Source organism: Phyllobates terribilis, unplaced genomic scaffold (assembly GCF_046119375.1).
Source record: "Phyllobates terribilis strain yellow unplaced genomic scaffold, ASM4611937v1 Scaffold_8__6_contigs__length_399053987, whole genome shotgun sequence".
Taxonomy (NCBI): Eukaryota; Metazoa; Chordata; class Amphibia; order Anura; family Dendrobatidae; genus Phyllobates; species Phyllobates terribilis.
The window spans coordinates 395736692-395755276 of NW_027362768.1; positions in this window are offsets into that span (position 1 = coordinate 395736692).

Sequence of the window (18585 nt, forward strand, 5' to 3'; positions counted from 1 at the left end):
GACTGCAGGGGAGTCTTCTGGCTAGCACGGTCCTTCCTTCTTAGGTTGCATGGGCCACAGTCTCTGCACCACCTCTCGATGGTTCCTCTCATGCCTACCCAATGGTACCGCCCGCGCAGCAGGAACTCCAGCTTCTTCAATCCGAAGTGCCCAGCTCCGTTGTGGTATGCCTCCAGTACCATAGCCGCGTCTCTTCTTGGCACCACTACTTGCCAGATCAGTTCATGCGTCCGGGAGTTAACCATTCTGCGGCACAACTTCCCCTTGTAAAGGAACAGTCGACTCTTCTCAACCCACAGTTGCTTGGCCTCCTCCGGAGCGTCTGGGTCAAGGCGGGCATCTGGCTGAGTCAGCATCTCCTTCACCAGTCGGACGGCGGGGTCACTGTCTTGCGTTTCCGCCCAGTTGTAATGAGGTAAGGGGTTGAACGTAGCAGATTGCTTACCCCTTACACGGTGGGAATACTGGATAGTCCCATGACGGTGGAACGCGGGGAGTTCAACTTCTTCCAGTTCCTCTGGATCTTCCCCTACGTCCGGTAGGTTTGGCATTCTGGACAAGGCATCCGCGTTGGTATTGGAGCGTCCTGCCCGGTATTTGATCGTGAACTCATAGTTGGACAGGCGGGCCATCCATCTCTGCTCCAGGGCACCGAGTCTTGCCGTATCCAGGTGTGTCAATGGGTTGTTATCCGTGTACACGGTGAACCGGGAAGAGGCGAGGTAGTGCCTAAAGCGTTCGGTGACTGCCCACACCACTGCCAGGAACTCTAGCTTGAATGAGCTGTAATTCTCAGGGTTTCTTTCGGTGGGTCGCAGTTTTCGGCTGGCGTAAGCAATTACCCGTTCTTTCCCCTGCTGGATCTGGGACAGTACGGCTCCTAGCCCGACGTTACTTGCGTCGGTGTAGAGGATAAAGGGCTGGCTGTAATCAGGGTACGCCAGGATTTCATCCCCCGTGAGGGCCATCTTCAGCTGGCGGAAGGACTCTTCTTCCAGCTTCTCCCATCTGAAGGGTGGCTTCTGGTTCTTGGCCTTCCTGGACTGGCCTATCAGGAGGTCCTGCATAGGAGCTGCCTTTTTGGTGAAACCGGGAATGAATCTTCGGTAGTAGCCTACCAACCCGAGGAACTGGCGCACTTCCTTTACGCTGGAGGGGCTTGGCCATTCCTTAATTGCGGTGATCTTATCAGGGTCGGGAGCCACTCCGTCAGCACTCACCACGTGTCCCAGGTACTGCACCTTTGGTTTCAGGAGGTGACACTTGGAGGGTTTCACCTTTAGGCCGTAGTTTGCCAGGGCTTCGAACACTTCTGCCAGGTGTTTCAGGTGGTCCTCGTAGGTCTTGGAGTAGACGATGACATCGTCCAGGTATAACAGGACCGTCTCGAAGTTTCGGTGTCCCAGACAGCATTCCATCAATCGTTGGAAGGTTCCTGGTGCGTTGCAGAGTCCGAACGGCATGCAGGTAAACTCGCTAAGTCCCATCGGGGTGGTGAATGCGGTCTTCTCCCGGTCCGCCTCTGCTACAGGAACCTGCCAGTACCCGCTAGTGAGATCCAAAGTGGAGAAGAAGTTAGCAGATTTTAAAGCAGCCAAAGACTCCTCTATCCTTGGTAAGGGGTACGCATCTTTGTGTGTGATACGGTTGATTTTCCGGTATTCTACACACATTCTCATGGTGTTGTCCTTCTTTTTAACCAAGACTAGTGGAGCTGCTCAGGGGCTACAGCTATCCCTGATTACTCCAGCCTCCTTCATGTCTCTAAGCATCCCCTTGGCGTGTTGGTAGTGTGCAGGGGGTACGGGTCGGTATCTCTCCTTTATGGGAGGATGGTCTCCCGTGGCGATGTGGTGTTCTACCCCCTTTACTCGCCCGAAGTCTAACGGGTGTTTACTAAACACTCTCTCGTACACTTGAACCACCCGATAGACTCCCTGTTTCTGGTGTGAGGGAGTGGAGTCAGTTCCCAAATGTAGTTGCTGACACCAGTCCTCCATTGGTTTCTTAGAGCCGTTACCTTCCTCTGGGTGAGATGGAGGCAAAGGTTCCACTGCCTGTACAGAATTATGGTCGATGGTATACAATTTGGCTAGCGTGGCATACCGGGGCAGGTATACTTCCCTCTTCCCGATATTTATTATGCGAACGGGCACCCTCCCATGGCGTACATCAACCACCCCCCGTGCCGTCAAAATGGTGGGCCTACTGTCTGAGTAGACTGGTTCTACCATTGCCTGGTAATCTCTACCTCTCAGACCAATAGCTGCCCGGCACCAAATCATCATTTCACTTTTCGGGGGCATGGCAATAGGGAAAGGGTCACACATTCTCACGCTTCCTATGTCACCACCGGAGAGTTCCACCTGTTGCCGCCGCATCAGTGCCCGGATCTCTTTTTGGAGCACTCGCTGCTGGCCAGAGCTGGCGTTCTTGGCAACCTGCTGTAAAATGAAAATCACCTCTGCAAGACAATTTTCAATCACATAAGTTCCTAGAGTTATCTTTGGGTGACTCTCGCGCTTGTCAATGTCTACAATGATCAGTCCCTGTGCTGCCAGTTCGACTCTACCGATTTTAATGGTCATCTCTTTAAATCCGATCTGTGGCACGGGCTGACCATTGCTGGCAATGATACTCAAGTCGTCGTCAGGGTAGCGGGTTATATCCGAGTCATTCCAGTACTGCTTAAAGAGCACGTACGGGATGGTGGTGACCTGTGACCCGGTGTCAAGTAGGGCACATCCAGTACCACAGGCAAGACTGGACGTCCTCCCACGTATTTGTCACGCCAGTTCGATGGGCCTGGTGATCTTATTCCTAGGGGTTGGCCCTCTACCCCAGGTTGTGCCAGTTTAAAGGACAGTACCTTGCCATATGTCCGGGTTGATTGCAGCGGCGGCAGATGGGTTGTCCGTCCTCGTTGTATCGGTCGCTGGGTCTTCCTCTGGCCGGTGGGGTCCTCCTTGGTCGACGCCACGGGATGTCCTCCGGTCCGGATGCCAGCTGGATCTTCCCTGGATCAGAAACCTGTAAAGACTGCACAGTTCGGGTTAGTGCAGCAACGCTTTTAGCTAGCTCTTGGACCTGATGGTGCAGGTCTGGAGCCGGGTCAGTGTTCAAAGCCTGCGCGTCAGCTCCCACAGGCCCTGCCGACAAGGGCGCCGCCTCCTGGTGGTAAGCGGTAGTAGGGCGCCTGTGGGCCACAACGCCACCCGGTGCCGGTTCTCGGAGCACCCGGATGGCTCTGTCCTTGAACTGTGCAAAGTCCAGATGAGGATCCTGTAAGGCCATTGCCCGCAACTGGGTTCGGTGGGCATTGCAATATAGTCCCTCTATAAATTGTTCAGTCAACAGCCTGTCCTCGTTTCCCACGCCGTCAGGGTCGGTCTGCTTAATGGCTCTCAGGGCCTCTTGTAGGTTTAGTGCATAGTCCCTTATATTCTCATGTGCTCGCTGTTTGCACCCATAGAATTTAAGCTTAATCTCGGCTGAGGTGCGGGTATCAAAGGTGTCCTTCAGCCGGGTTAATATCCCTGCGACAGTCCTCCTCCCAGGTGGCCAGGACTTTACCTCCCTTAGGGCTGCCCCGGTTAGTTGGGCCACCAGGATGCTCACTTTTTGCTCTTCTGTGAGGGGGTACACCTGGAAGAGGCTATCCAGCTTTTCTCTAAAGTCATTCAGGGTATGTGACTCCCCTGAGTACTGGGGTAGCCAGGCTGCCCCCGGGATATAGGGCATGGTGAAAGGCATGACCGCAGCAGCGGCGGCGCTGGCGGTGGCTGTGGCAGTGTAGCTCTACTCCGTATCCAACATCCTCCTCCCCCCTAGTGGACCGTGGCCTACCTTGCGATGATCCTCTTCCGTAGGCCGCGGTTCCGCAGTGGATCGTCAGGGTTGAGGACCTTGCGTCGCGCTCCTGTGACGTCGGCGTCTGCTGGGCTCCTTCCAGGACCTTACGCAACGTCCGGACGTGAGGCGGGGCTTCAGTTCTCGTGCGCTTTCAGAGTCCACGCCCCTCTTCTTCCAGCGCGGCGTCTTCAAGATGGCGCCCGGCGGCGGGAAAACTTCACGGATGGCGGGAAGAAGGCAGAAGATGGCGCCGGATGGCGGGAATCTTCACCACAGGTAAGTTTAACAGTCTTCTTTCAGGCACGCAGTACCCGGTGGTTGCAGGCACGAAATCCTGCCGACTACGCCAAAGTTGACGCGCCCCTGGGCCTGAGTCGCGCAGCGTTGCGCACGCGGGAGCCTACCCGGAGCCGGATCTGATAGGGGTAGTAGTCTCGTGGCGGTGACCCGGTCCGTGCCCAGGGAGTCAAGCTGAGTGGCAGAGTTTAGCAGAAGATGGTACGGTGTTCGACTACGCCACCCGTTGAATGCGGCTATGAGGCCGCCGCTGCAGGGCAGACCGCTGAGGCCGGTGGTACGATTGTGCAGCGTAGATGGTATAACCCCCAACGGGAGGGGTATGGCCTCAGGGCAGCCGACGTGTTTGGAGGGGGTAGCAGTATAGCATGCAGGTAGCAGGAACCACTCAGAGACGGTGCGGTGTAGTTCAGGGTCTTTACTGATGACAAAGGTAGACCCTCCCGGAGTACTGGCTAGCGATCGGGGCCTGGTCAGTCCGTGAGCAAATGGGATCTCCCCTGGCCAGGCGGAGTTGTAGGCCTCCCCAACTAATTGTACTCTTCTGGCTACCTTGCTAGAGGCGGGTAAAAGTAGCCCACGTCCCTGAGTGTACCGTGTGGTGCTCACCCGTATGGCCGGTGACTCGGGGCCTTCTGGTAGCTTCCGCTTCACGACGGCGGTGCTGGTCCCTTGCGTGTGACCGTGCCTTCGGGTTTCTTGGCCAGAGGACCTGAAATCCCCTGCCGGTCGGTTTCTGCTGCTGGGTAAGGATTAGTCCCCACAGCCTCGGACTCCGGGTCCAGTGAGAACTCTTCAATCAGGGCGAGCTCTACAGCTTCCAGCCCCTGACTCCTTTTAGCACTGTTCCCACTGAGCTCCTGATCTTTCTTTCCTATAGCTGCTCCTCTCCAGACCAGACTATGTCTCTGTCTGGGACTCCTCTTCTCCTCTTTTTTCTCACTAACCCTGCCTCAGCCCCAGTCTTATATAGGGGAAGTTCTTCCCCTCCCAGGACTGGGCAGGAGGTGTGGCATGCATAGGATTCCTGACCAGGAGACCTCCCACCCGCTCTCAGACGTAATATTGCTATTACTGTGGAAACCAGACCCCTGGGGTGCCACAGGTGCATGTCACCTGCAGCGGTGCTCAGTAAGGATCACCCCAGAGGCTGACTCACTCACAGAGGTGTCATCCCCATGGGTGCATGTCACCTGCAGCGCTGCTCAGTAAGGATCACCTCAGAGGCTGACTCACTCACAGGGGTGTCATCCCCATGTGTGCATGTCACCTGCAGCAGTGCTCAGTAAGGATCGCCCCAGAGGCTGACTCACTCACAGGGGTGTCATCCCTGTCGGTGCATGTCACCTGCAGCGGTGCTCAGTAAGGATCGCCCCAGAAGCTGACTCACACACAGGGGTGTCATCCCCATGGGTGCATGTCACCTGCAGCGGTGCTCAGTAAGGATCGCCCCAGAGGCAGACTCACACACAGGGGTGTCATCCCCATGGGTGCATGTCACCTGCAGCAGTGCTCAGTAATGATCGCCCCAGAGGCTGTCTCTCTCACAGGGGTGTCATCCTCATGGGTGCATGTCGCCTGCAGCGGTGCTCTGTAAGGATCACCCCAGAGGCTGACTCACTCACAGGGGTGCCATCTCCATGGGTGCATGTCACCTACAGCGGTGCTTAGTAAGGGATCACCACAGAGGCTGACTCACTCACAGGGGTGTCATCCCCACGGGTGCATGTCACCTGCAGCGGTGCTCAGTAAGGATCACTCTAGAGGCTGACTCACTCACAGGGGTGTCATCCCCATGGGTGCATGTCACCTGCAGCGGTGCTCAGTAAGGATCACTTCAGAGGCTGACTCACCCACAGAGGTGTCATACCCATGGGTGAATGTCACCTGCATCGGTGCTCAGTAAGGATCACCCCAGAGTCTGTCTCACTCACAGGGGTGTCATCCCCATGGGTGCATGTCACCTGCAGCGGTGCTCAGTAAGGATCACCCCAGAGGCTGACTCACTCACAGGGGTGTCATCCCCATGGGTGCTTGTCACCTGCATCGGTGCTCAGTAAGGATCACCCCAGAGACTGATTCACTCAGAGGGGTGTTATCCCCATAGGTGCATGTTACTTGCATAGGTGCTCAGGAAGGATCACCTCAGAGGCTGACTCACTCACAGGGGTGTCATCACCATGGGTGCATGTCACCTGCATTGGTGCTCAGTAAGGATCACCCCAGAGGCTGACTCACCCACAGGGGTATCATCCCCATGGGTGCATGTCACCTGCAGCGGCGGTGCTCAGTAAGGATCACCCCAGAGGCTGACTCACCCACATAGGTGTCAGCCCCATGGGTGCATGTCACCTGCAGCGGTGCTCAGTAAGGATCACCCCAGAGGCTGACTCACCCACAGAGGTGTCATCCCCATGAGTGCATGTCACCTGCAGTGGTGCTCAGTAAGGAGCACCCCAGAGGCTGACTCACTCACAGAGGTGTCATCCCCATGGGTGCATGATATCTGCAGCGATGCTCAGTAAGGAGCTCCCCAGAGGCTGACTCACCCACAGGGGTGACATCCTCATGGGTGATTGTCACCTGCAGCGGTGCTCAGTAAGGATCACCCCAGAGGCTGACTCACCCACAGAGGTGTCATCCCCATGTGTGCATGTCACCTGCAGCGGTGCTCAGGAAGGATCACCCCAGAGGCTGACTCACTCACAGGGGTGTCATCTCCATGGGTGCATGTCACCTGTAGCGGTGCTCAGTAAGGATCACCCCAGAGGCTGACTCACTCACATGGGTGTTATCCTCATGGGTGCATGTCACCTGCAGCGGTGCTCAGTAAGGATCATCCCAGAGGCTGTCTCACTCACAGAGGTGTCATCCCCATGGGTGCATGTCACTTGCAGCGGTGCTCAGTAAGGATCACCCCAGAGGCTGACTCACTCACAGAGGTGTCATCCCCAAGAGTGCATGTCACCTGCAGCGGTGCTCAGTAAGGATCACCCCAGAGGCTAACTCACTCACAGGGGTGTCATCCCCATGGCTGCATGTCACCTGCAGCGGTGCTCAGTAAGGATCACCCCAGAGGCTGACTCACTCACAGGGGTGCCATCCCCATGGGTGCATGTCACATGTAGCGGTGTTCAGTAAGGATCACCCCAGAGGCTGACTCACTGACAGGGGTGTCATCCCCATGGGTGCATGTCACCTGCAGCGGTGCTCAGTAAGGATCACTCCAGAGGCTGACTCACCCACAGAGGTGTCATCCCCATGGGTGCATGTCACCTGCAGCGGTGCTCAGTAAGGATCTCCCCAGAGGCTGACTCACTCACAGAGGTGTCATCCCCATGGCTGCATGTCACCTGCAGCGGTGCTCAGTAAGGATCACCCCAGAGGCTGACTCACTCACAGGGGTGCCATCCCCATGGGTGCATGTCACCTGCAGCGGTGTTCAGTAAGGATCACCCCAGAGGCTGACTCACTCACAGGGGTGTCATCCCCATGGGTGCATGTCACCTGCAGCGTTGCTCAGTAAGGATCACCCCAGAGGCTGACTCACCCACAGAGGTGTCATCCCCATGGGCGCATGTCACCTGCAGCGGTACTCAATAAGGATCACCCCAGAGGCTGACTCACTCACAGAGGTGTCATCCCCATGGGTGCATGTCACCTGCAGCGCTGCTCAGTAAGGATCACCCCAGAGGCTGACTCATCTCACAGAGGTGTCATCCCCATGGGTGCATGTCACCTGCAGCGGTGCTCAGTAAGGGTCACCACAGATGCTGACTCACTCACAGGGGTGTCATCCCCATGGGTGTATGTCACCTGTAGCGGTGCTCAGTAAGGATCACACCAGAGGCTGTCTCACGCACAGAGGTGTCATCCCCATGGGTGCATGTCACCTGCAGCTGTGCTCAGTAAGGATCACCCCAGAGGCTGACTCACTCACAGGGGTGTCATCCCCATGGGTGCATGTCACCTGCAGCTGTGCTCAGTAAGGATCACCCCAGAGGCTGACTCACCCACAGAGGTGTCATCCCCATGGGTGCATGTCACCTGCAGCGGTGCTCAGTAAGGATCACCCCAGAGGCTGACTCACCCACAGGGGTGTCATCCCCATGGGTGCATGTCACCTGCAGAGGTGCTCAGTAAGGATCACCCCAGAGGCTGACTCACTCACAGAGGTGTCATCCCCATGGGTGCATGTCATCTGCAGCGGTGCTTAGTAAGGATCACCCCAGAGGCTGACTCACCCACAGGGGTGTCATCCCCATTGGTGCATGTCACCTGCAGCGGTGCTCAGTAAGGATCACCCCAGAGGCTGCCTCACTCACAGGGGTGTCATCCTCATGGGTGCATGTCACCTGCAGCGGTGCTCAGTAAGGATCACCCCAGAGGCTGACTCACCCACAGAGATGTCATCCCCATGGGTGCATGTCACCTGCAGCGGTGCTCAGTAAGGATCACCCCATAGGCTGTCTCACTCACAGGGGTGTCATCCCCATGGGTGCATGTCACCTGCAGCGGCGGTGCTCAATAAGGATCACCACAGAGGCTGACTCACCCACAGGGGTGTCATCCCCATGGGTGCATGTCACCTGCAGCAGTGCTCAGTAAGGTTCACCCCAGAGGCTGACTCACCCACAGGGGTGTCATCCCCATGGGTGCATGTCACCAGCAGCTGTGCTCAGTAAGGATAACCCCAGAGGCTGACTCACTAACAGGGGTGTCATCCCCATGGGTGCATGTCACCAGCAGCTGTGCTCAGTAAGGATAACCCCAGAGGCTGACTCACTAACAGGGGTGTCATCCCCATGGGTGCATGTCACCTGCAGCAGTGCTCAGTAAGGATAACCCCAGAGGCTGACTCACTCACAGGGGTGTCATCCCCATGGGTGCATGTCACCTGCAGCGGTGCTCAGTAAGGATCACCCCAGAGGCTGACTCACCCACAGGGGTGTCATCCCCATGGGTGCATGTCACCTGCAGCGGTGCTCAGTAAGGATCGCCCCAGAGGCTGACTCACTCGCAGGGGTGTCATCCCCATGGGTGCATGTCACCTGCAGCGGTGCTCAGTAAGGATCACCCCAGAGGCTGACTCACTCACAGGGGTGTCATCCCCATGGGTGCATGTCACCTGCAGCGGTGCTCAGTAAGGAGAACCCCAGAGGCTGACTCACTCACAGGGGTGTCATCCCCATGGGTGCATGTCACCTGCAGCGCTGCTCAGTAAGGATCACCCCAGAAGCTGACTCATCTCACAGAGGTGTCATCCCCATGGGTGCATGTCACCTGCAGCGGTGCTCAGTAAGGGTCACCACAGATGCTGACTCACTCACAGGGGTGTCATCCCCATGGGTGCATGTCACCTGCAGCGGCGGTGCTCAGTAAGGATCACCACAGAGGCTGACTCACCCACAGGGGTGTCATCCCCATGGGTGCATGTCACCTGCAGCGGTGCTCAGTAAGGTTCACCCCAGAGGCTGACTCACTCACAGGGGTGTCATCCCCATGGGTGCATGTCACCTGCAGCAGTGCTCAGTAAGGATCACCCCAGAGGCTGACTCACCCACAGGGGTGTCATCCCCATGGGTGCATGTCACCAGCAGCTGTGCTCAGTAAGGATAACCCCAGAGGCTGACTCACTCGCAGGGGTGTCATCCCCATGGGTGCATGTCACCTGCAGCGGTGCTCAGTAAGGAGCACCCCAGAGGCTGACTCACTCACAGGGGTGTCATCCCCATGGGTGCATGTCACCTGCAGCGGTGCTCAGTAAGGAGAACCCCAGAGGCTGACTCACTCACAGGGGTGTCATCCCCATGGGTGCATGTCACCTGCAGCGGTGCTCAGTAAGGATCACCCCAGAGGCTGACTCACCCACAGAGATGTCATCCCCATGGGTGCATGTCACCTGCAGCGGTGCTCAGTAAGGATCACCCCATAGGCTGTCTCACTCACAGGGGTGTCATCCCCATGGGTGCATGTCACCTGCAGCGGCGGTGCTCAGTAAGGATCACCACAGAGGTTGACTCACCCACAGGGGTGTCATCCCCATGGGTGCATGTCACCTGCAGCGGTGCTCAGTAAGGATCACCCAAGAGGCTGACTCACCCACAGGGATGTCATCCCCATGGGTGCATGTCACCAGCAGCTGTGCTCAGTAAGGATAACCCCAGAGGCTGACTCACTAACAGGGGTGTCATCCCCATGGGTGCATGTCACCTGCAGCAGTGCTCAGTAAGGATAACCCCAGAGGCTGACTCACTCACAGGGGTGTCATCCCCATGGGTGCATGTCACCTGCAGCAGTGCTCAGTTAGGATCACCCCAGAGGCTGACTCACTCACAGGGGTCTCATCCCCATGGGTGCATGTCACCTGCAGCAGTGCTCAGTAAGGATCACCCCAGAGGCTGACTCACTCACAGGGGTGTTATCCCCATGGGTGCATGTCACCTGCAGCGGTGCTCAGTAAGGTTCACCCCAGAGGCTGACTCACTCACAGGGGTGTCATCCCCATGGGTGCATGTCACCTGCAGCAGTGCTCAGTAAGGATCACCCCAGAGGCTGACTCACTCACAGGGGTGTCATCCCCATGGGTGCATGTCACCTGCAGCGGTGCTCAGTAAGGTTCACCTCAGAGGCTGACTCACCCACAGGGGTGTCATCCCCATTGGTGCATGTCACCTGCAGCGGTGCTCAGTAAGGATCACCCCAGAAGCTGACTCACACACAGGGGTGTCATCCCCATGGGTGCATGTCACCTGCAGCGGTGCTCAGTAAGGATCACTCGAGAGGGTGACTCACCCACAGAGGTGTCATCCCCATGGGTGCATGTCACCTGCAGCGGTGCTCAGTATGGATCACCCCAGAGGCTGACTCACTCACAGGGGTGTCATCCCCATGGGTGCATGTCACCTGCAGCGGTGCTCAGTAAGGATCACCCCAGAGGCTGACTCACTCACAGGGGTGTCATCCCCATGGGTGCATGTCACCAGGAGCGGTGCTCAGTAAGGATCACCCCAGAGGCTGACTCACTCACAGGGGTGTCATCCCCACTAGTGCATGTCACCTGCAGCGGTGCTCAGTAAGGATCACCCCAGAGGCTGACTCACTCACAGGGGTGTCATCCCCATGGGTGCATGTCACGTGCAGCGGTGCTCAGTAAGGATCACCCCAGAGGCTGTCTCACCCACAGGGGTGTCATCCCCATTGGTGCATGTCACCTGCAGCGGTGCTCAGTAAGGATCACCCCAGAGGCTGACTCACTCACAGGGGTGTCATCCCCATGGGTGCATGTCACCTGCAGCGGTGCTCAGTAAGGATCACTCGAGAGGCTGAGTCACCCACAGAGGTGTCATCCCCATGGGTGCATGTCACCAGCAGCGCCGGTGATCAGTAAGGATCACCCCAGAGGCTGACTCACCCACAGGGGTGTCATCCCCATGGGTGCATGTCACCTGCAGCGGTGCTCAGTATGGATCACCCCAGAGGCTGACTCACTCACAGGGGTGTCATCCCCATGGGTGCATGTCACCTGCAGCGGTGCTCAGTAAGGATCACCTCAGAGGCTGACTCACTCACAGGGGTGTCATCCCCATGGGTGCATGTCACCTGCTGCGGTGCTCAGTAAGGATCACCCCAGAGGCTGACTCACTCACAGGGGTGTCATCCCCATGGGTGCATGTCACCTGCAGCGGTGCTCAGTAAGGATCACCCCAGAGGCTGACTCACTCACAGGGGTGTCATCCCCATGGGTGCATGTCACCTGCAGCGGTGCTCAGTAAGGATCACCTCAGAGGCTGACTCACTCACAGGGGTGTCATCCCCATGGGTGCATGTCACCTGCAGCGGTGCTCAGTAAGGATCACCCCAGAGGCTGACTCACTCACAGGGGTGTCATCCCCATGGGTGCATGTCACCTGCAGCGGTGCTCAGTAAGGATCACCCCAGAGGCTGACTCACTCACAGGGGTGTCATCCCCATGGGTGCATGTCACCTGCAGCGGTGCTCAGTAAGGATCACCCCAGAGGCTGACTCACTCACAGAGGTGTTGCTACGGGTCCGGGTGGTGGGACCCAGAGGGGCGTGACTAAGTATCCACCCGAACCGACCCTGGTCGTACGGCAGCTAACGACACCGTGACCAGGGAGGATCCGTGCTGAGCGACCATGTGCTACTCTGGAGACGCCCTTGTAAGAGAGCAGGTGGCTCCCACAGGTCAGATGGCTGGGACTGACCGGTATGGCGGATGGACACGGCAAGCAGGTGGAAGTCTCTGGTAGCTGACAGGTGGTCACAGTTCGAGAAAGCAGGGCAAGTAGCAGTCTTTAGGTTTACCAGGAAGGTGGTCACAGCAAGTGACGGCAGGGTCTCCAGGCAGGCTGGCGGGAAACAGGCAGGTGCTCCCAGGGGAGCGGGCAGACAGACGAGGCGGGTAACTGGCAGGTAACTGGTGGGCGCTCCCAGGTGAGCGGGCTGACGGACATAGAAGGTAACAGGTGGGTGGTCCCAGGTGAGCAGGCAGACAGGCGAGGCAGGTAACAGGCAGGTAACTGGTGGACGCTCCCAGGTGAGCAGTCTGACAGACAGGGCAGCCAGATGCTCCCAGGTGAGCGGACAGATAGCCAAGGCAGGTAACAGGTAACTGGTGGGCGCTCCCAGGTGAGCGGGCTGACGGACACAGAAGGTAACAGGCGGGTGCTCCCAGGTGAGCAGGCAGACAGACGAGGGAGGTAACAGGCAGGTAACTGGTGGACGCTCCCAGGTGAGCGGTCTGACAGACAGGGCAGCCGGATGCTCCCAGGTGAGCGGACAGATAGCCAAGGCAGGTAACAGGCAGGTAACAGGTGAGCGCTCCAGGTGAGCAGGCTGGCAGGCTCGGAAGGTAAGGGGCGGATAACAGGCTGGCAGGCAGGATGAGGAGTCAGGCTAGCAGCGGGACCTGAGGGCTGAAGCACAGATCAGACACAGTGCAAACAACTTTGCTCAGGCACCTCCATTTTGGAGGAGGTGCCTTATATATGGGAAGTCCTCTGGCAATTGGCCGGGGACTCCTTAGGACGACGCGCGCGGCTCCTTTAAGAGAGGGGGAGCGCGCGCGCGCACGCCCTCAGCACAGTGCCCGGGAAGGAGCGCGCGCCGGCAGCTGCGAGGGAAGGAGCGCTGGAGGACGCCGCCGCACGCTGAACAGGAAGGTGAGAGGGACGGCGTCTCTGCCTAGCAGGAGGCAGAGACGCCGATGCAACAGTACCCCCCCTTTACGCCCCCTCTTTTTTAGGCCAGAGAGAAATTTCTTAAGGAGAAGCGGAGTGTTGATGTTCTCCCTGGGTTCCCAAGTTCTTTCCTCAGGACCAAACCCCTTCCAATCCACCAGAAAAAAGGTTCTCCCTCTTACCCTCTTGGTGGCCAGGATACTCTCCACTTCAAAGACGTCCTCAGCAGAAACCGGAGTAGGAGGAGTACCTGGATTGTCGGAAAAAGTGTTAAGGACAACGGGTTTGAGGAGGGATACGTGAAAGGAGTTGGGAAAGCGTAGGGTGGCCGGGAGTTTTAATTTGTAGGCCACTGGGTTAATTTGCCTGAGGATTTCGAAGGGTCCGATGAACCGAGGACCCAACTTGTAGGAGGGTACTTTGAGCCGCACATATTTGGAAGAGAGCCAAACCTTGTCTCCCGGACAGAATTGAGGTGGATCCAGACGTCTCTTATCAGCATATCTCTTCATCCGCTCGGAGGACTGAAGAAGAGCGGACCTGGTACTCTCCCAAGAGACTCTGCGGCAGGGTTGTCCACAGAAGCGGAGACAGGAATTGGAATCCGGGGGTACTGGCCATAGACAATAAAGAACGGGGATTGGGAAGAGGATTCACTCTCATGGTTATTATAAGAGAACTCGGCCCATGGTAGGAGATCCACCCAGTCCGAATGGTCGGCATTAACGAAGTGCCGGAGGTAGCTGGTCAGGATCTGATTGATCCGCTCCACTTGACCATTGGACTGTGGGTGGTAAGCAGAGGAGAAATCCAGGGTGATGTCTAGCAGCTTACATGTGACTCTCCAGAAGCGTGAGGTGAACTGAACTCCACGATCCGACACGATGTGGAGGGGTGTGCCATGGAGACGGAAGATGTGGCGGATAAAGTCTTTAGCCAGCTCGGGTGCAGATGGGAGACCAGGCAGGGGAATGAAGTGTTCCATTTTAGAAAAGCGGTCAACGACCACCTAAATGACTGTACAACCGGCAGAAACAGGAAGATCGGTGATAAAGTCCATAGCAATGTGCTGCCATGGAGCAGCAGGTATGGGAAGGGGCTGGAGATGGCCAGCTGGTAGATGTCTGGGAACTTTGTTACGGGCACAGGATGAACAGGCCACGACGAAGTCTACAACGTCCTTATGCAGGGTAGGCCACCAGTAATGCCGGGCAATGAGCTGGAAGGTCTTATTTTGGCCAGCATGGCCAGCTAGTTTAGAAGAATGTCCCCAGCGAAGAACCCTCTCCCGATCTGGTACTGCTACAAACGTCTTACCGGGTGGAAGACGAGTCAGATCCAAGGGGGCCACATTCATCACCTTGGAGGAGTCAATGATGTGCGTAGGCTCCTCCTCTTGATCGGAGGACAGGAAGGACCGGGACAAGGCATCAGCTTTTACGTTCTTGTCCGCCGGGCGGAAATGAAGAATGAAGTCGAAGCGGGCAAAAAACAATGACCACCGGGCCTGGCAAGGATTGAGTCTCTGGGCATTTTGGAGATATGCCAGGTTTTTGTGATCCGTGTAGATGATTACTGGGTAAAGAGCCCCTTCTAGCAGATAGCGCCACTCCCCTAGTGCCAATTTGACGGCTAGCAATTCACGGTCTCCTATGGAGTAGTTGCGCTCAGACGAGGAGAAGATTTTGGAGAAGAAGCCGCAGGTTACCATTCTCCTGGTAGAAGATTTTTGGGTGAGTACCGCTCCCGCTCCGGAGGAGGAGGCATCAACCTCCAGGTAGAATTGTTTATTACAGTCCGGACGATGCAGGACGGGGGCAGAGGCGAAGGCTCTCTTTAAGGAAAGGAAGGCCTCCTCGGCTTCAGGCGACCATACCTTGGGATTTGCCCCCTTACGGGTAAGCGCAGATATGGGAGCAGTCCGGGACGAGAAGTGTGGGATGAAAAGACGATAGTAATTGGCAAAGCCCAGGAATCGCTGTATCGCCTTCAAACCTTCTGGACGGGGCCATTTTAGAACAGAAGAGAGCTTCTCTGGATCCATTTGCAGACCTGTCTGGGAGATAACATAGCCCAAGAATGGAAGGGAGGTCTGGTCGAAGAGGCACTTCTCGTATTTGGCGTAGAGGTGGTTCTGCCGAAGCCTAAGCAGGACCTGACGAACATCCCTCCGGTGTGTGGGGAGATCCGGAGAGAAGACCAAGATATCGTCCAGGTAAACCACTACGCAGGAGTACAGGAGGTCACGGAAGATGTCGTTGACCAGCTCTTGAAAGACAGTGGGGGCATTACAGAGACCAAAGGGCATCACAAGGTACTCATAGTGACCGTCCCGGGTATTGAATGCTGTCTTCCACTTGTCTCCTTGACTGATACGGACCAGGTTATATGCTCCTCGTAGATCCAGCTTGGAGAAGATCCTGGCGCCCTTGAGACGGTCAAACAATTCGGAGATGAACGGCAGGGGGTATTTGTTTTTTACAGTGATTAGATTCAGTCCTCTGTAGTCAATACAGGGATGTAGCGAGCCGTCTTTCTTTTTGACAAAGAAGAATCCGGCTCCAGCCGGGGAGGTAGATTTTCGGATAAATCCCCTAGCCAGATTCTCTTCAATGTATTCAGACATGGCCCGGGTTTCAGCCGCAGACAACGGGTAGATACGGCCACGGGGAGGAGTGGCACCAGGTACCAGGTCGATCGGGCAGTCATATGGCCTATGGGGTGGCAACGTCTCTGCTTCCTTTTTACCGAAGACGTCCGCATAGGGCCAGTATGGAGCCGGGAGACCGGGTAGATTAGCTGGAGTAGGCGGAGGGCGAGCTGGGAGGACCGGAACCAGGCATGTCTTATGGCAGTCTGGACCCCACCGGAGTACTTCGCTGGTTCGCCAGTTCAATACAGGTTCATGTGTCTGGAGCCAAGGTAGACCTAGCAACAGGGAGTGAGAGAGTCCGGATAGCACATGGAAGGAGATCTTCTCAGAGTGCAGCATTCCCACCTGCAGAGTTAAGGGTTCAGTGACGAGCAGGATGGGTACTGGAAGGAGTTTACCATCCACGGAGGCAACTGACAAAGGTTCAGTGAGAGGCTTGGTGGGAATACGGTATCTCTCTACTAAGGACTGGGAGATGAGGTTCCCAGCCGCTCCAGAATCCAGGTGAGCGTTTTCAAAGTGCCGATCCTCTCCCCAGGAGAGAGAGACAGACAAAGTCAGGGAGGGAGAGGACTTACTTTTGTCTAGGACGACCTCTCTGAGCGATCCTAGACACTGGAGTTTCCTGGCCTCTCCGGGCAGGAACGGATCATGTGCTCCTTGCTGCCACAATAGAAACAGCTCCCCTCGGCCTGGCGTGACTCCTGGCGGGATTTGACCAACTTGGTCTGGTCGACCTGCATGGGCTCGGGTGAGTGCGCCCGGGGAGTGACTGAAGAAGAGACAGGTCTCTGGAAGTTAGGAGCAAGGCAGAGAAACTTTCTCTCATGGGTGGTTTCCTTGGTACGTTCCTGAAACCGGATGTCAATCCGGGTAGCAAGTGACACCAGGTCGTCCAGGGTGGTAGGGATGTCCCGACCGGCAAGTTCATCTTTAATCCGACCGGAAAGACCCTTCCAGAAGACGGACAGCAGGGCCTCGTTATCCCAGGCAAGTTCAGAAGCGAGGGTACGGAACCGTATGGCATATTAGCCTACGGTGAGACTCCCTTGGCGGAGACTTAGCAGAGAGGAGGCTGACGAGGTCTTTCGTCCCGGTTCATCGAAGACTTTCCGGAAAGCAGTGAGGAAAGCTGACAAGTTGGATACTAGGGGATCCCCTCTCTCCCACAGGGGATTTAGCCAAGCCAGTGCTTCCCCAGTGAGATGGGACATGATGAAAGCCACTTTGGCCCGGTCGGTGGTAAAGTGATGTGCCAAGAGTTCAAAGTGCAGGGTGCACTGGTTTATAAAGCCCCGAGCTTGAGCGGGGTCGCCTCCGAAACGAGGAGGTGCAGAAAGCCGGGGTCCGGAGCAGGATGCCATGGTATTGATGGGCAGCGGCGCTGCCGGGGTGCGAGTCGTGCAACTAGCGGTGGTTGCTGGTGGAGCAGTCAGTCTGTCCAGGCGGGAATAGACATTCCGCAGGTGGTTCAGGATGGACTCCTGCTGGGATTTCGGACAGGAGACTTCTTGGTATAGGTCAGAGAGCGAGGGTGCTTGGGTGCCACCGAGTTCCATGGCCCGAGCAAACTGTTACGGGTCCGGGTGGTGGAACCTCTGTGCCGAGGTGCAAGGAGGGACCCAGAGGGGCGTGACTAAGTATCCACCCGAACCGACCCTGGTCGTACGGCAGCTAACGACACCGTGACCAGGGAGGATCCGGGCTGAGGGACCAGGTGCTACTCTGGGGACGACCTTGTAAGAGAGCAGGTGGCTCCCACGGGTCAGATGGCTGGGACTGACCGGTATGGCGAATGGACACGGCAAGCAGGCGGAAGTCTCTGGTAGCTGGCAGGTGGTCACAGTTCGAGAAAGCAGGGCAAGTAGCAGTCTTTAGGTTTACCAGGAAGGTGGTCACAGCAAGTGACGGCAGGGTCTCCAGGCAGGCTGGCGGGAAACAGGCAGGTGCTCCCAGGTGAGCGGGCACACAGACGAGGCGGGTAACTGGCAGGTAACTGGTGGGCGCTCCCAGGTGAGCGGGCTGATGGACACAGCAGGTAACAGGCGGGTGCTCACAGGTGAGCGGGCAGACAGACAGGGCAGGAAACAGGCAGGTAACAGGTGAGCGCTCCAGGTGAGCAGGCTGGCAGGCTCGGCAGGCTCGGCAGGTAACGGGCAGATAACAGGCTGGCAGGCAGGACGAGGAGTCAGGCTAGCAGCGGGACCTGAGGGCTGAAGCACAGATCAGACACAGTGCAAACAACTTTGCTCGGGCACCTCCATTTTGGAGGAGGTGCCTTATATATAGGAAGTCCTCCGGGGACTCCTTAGGACAACGCACACGGCCCCTTTAAGAGAGGGGGAGCGCGCGCGCCCTAAACACAGTGCCCGGGAAGGAGCGTGCGCCGGCAGCAGCGAGGGAAGGAGCGCTGGAGGACGCCGCACGCTGAACAGGAAGGTGAGAGGGACGGCGTCTCAGCCTAGCAGGAGGCAGAGACGCCGATGCAACAGGTGTCATCCCCATGGGTGCATGTCACCTGCAGCGGTGCTCAGTAAGTATCACCCCAGAGGCTGACTCACCCACAGGGGTGTCATACCC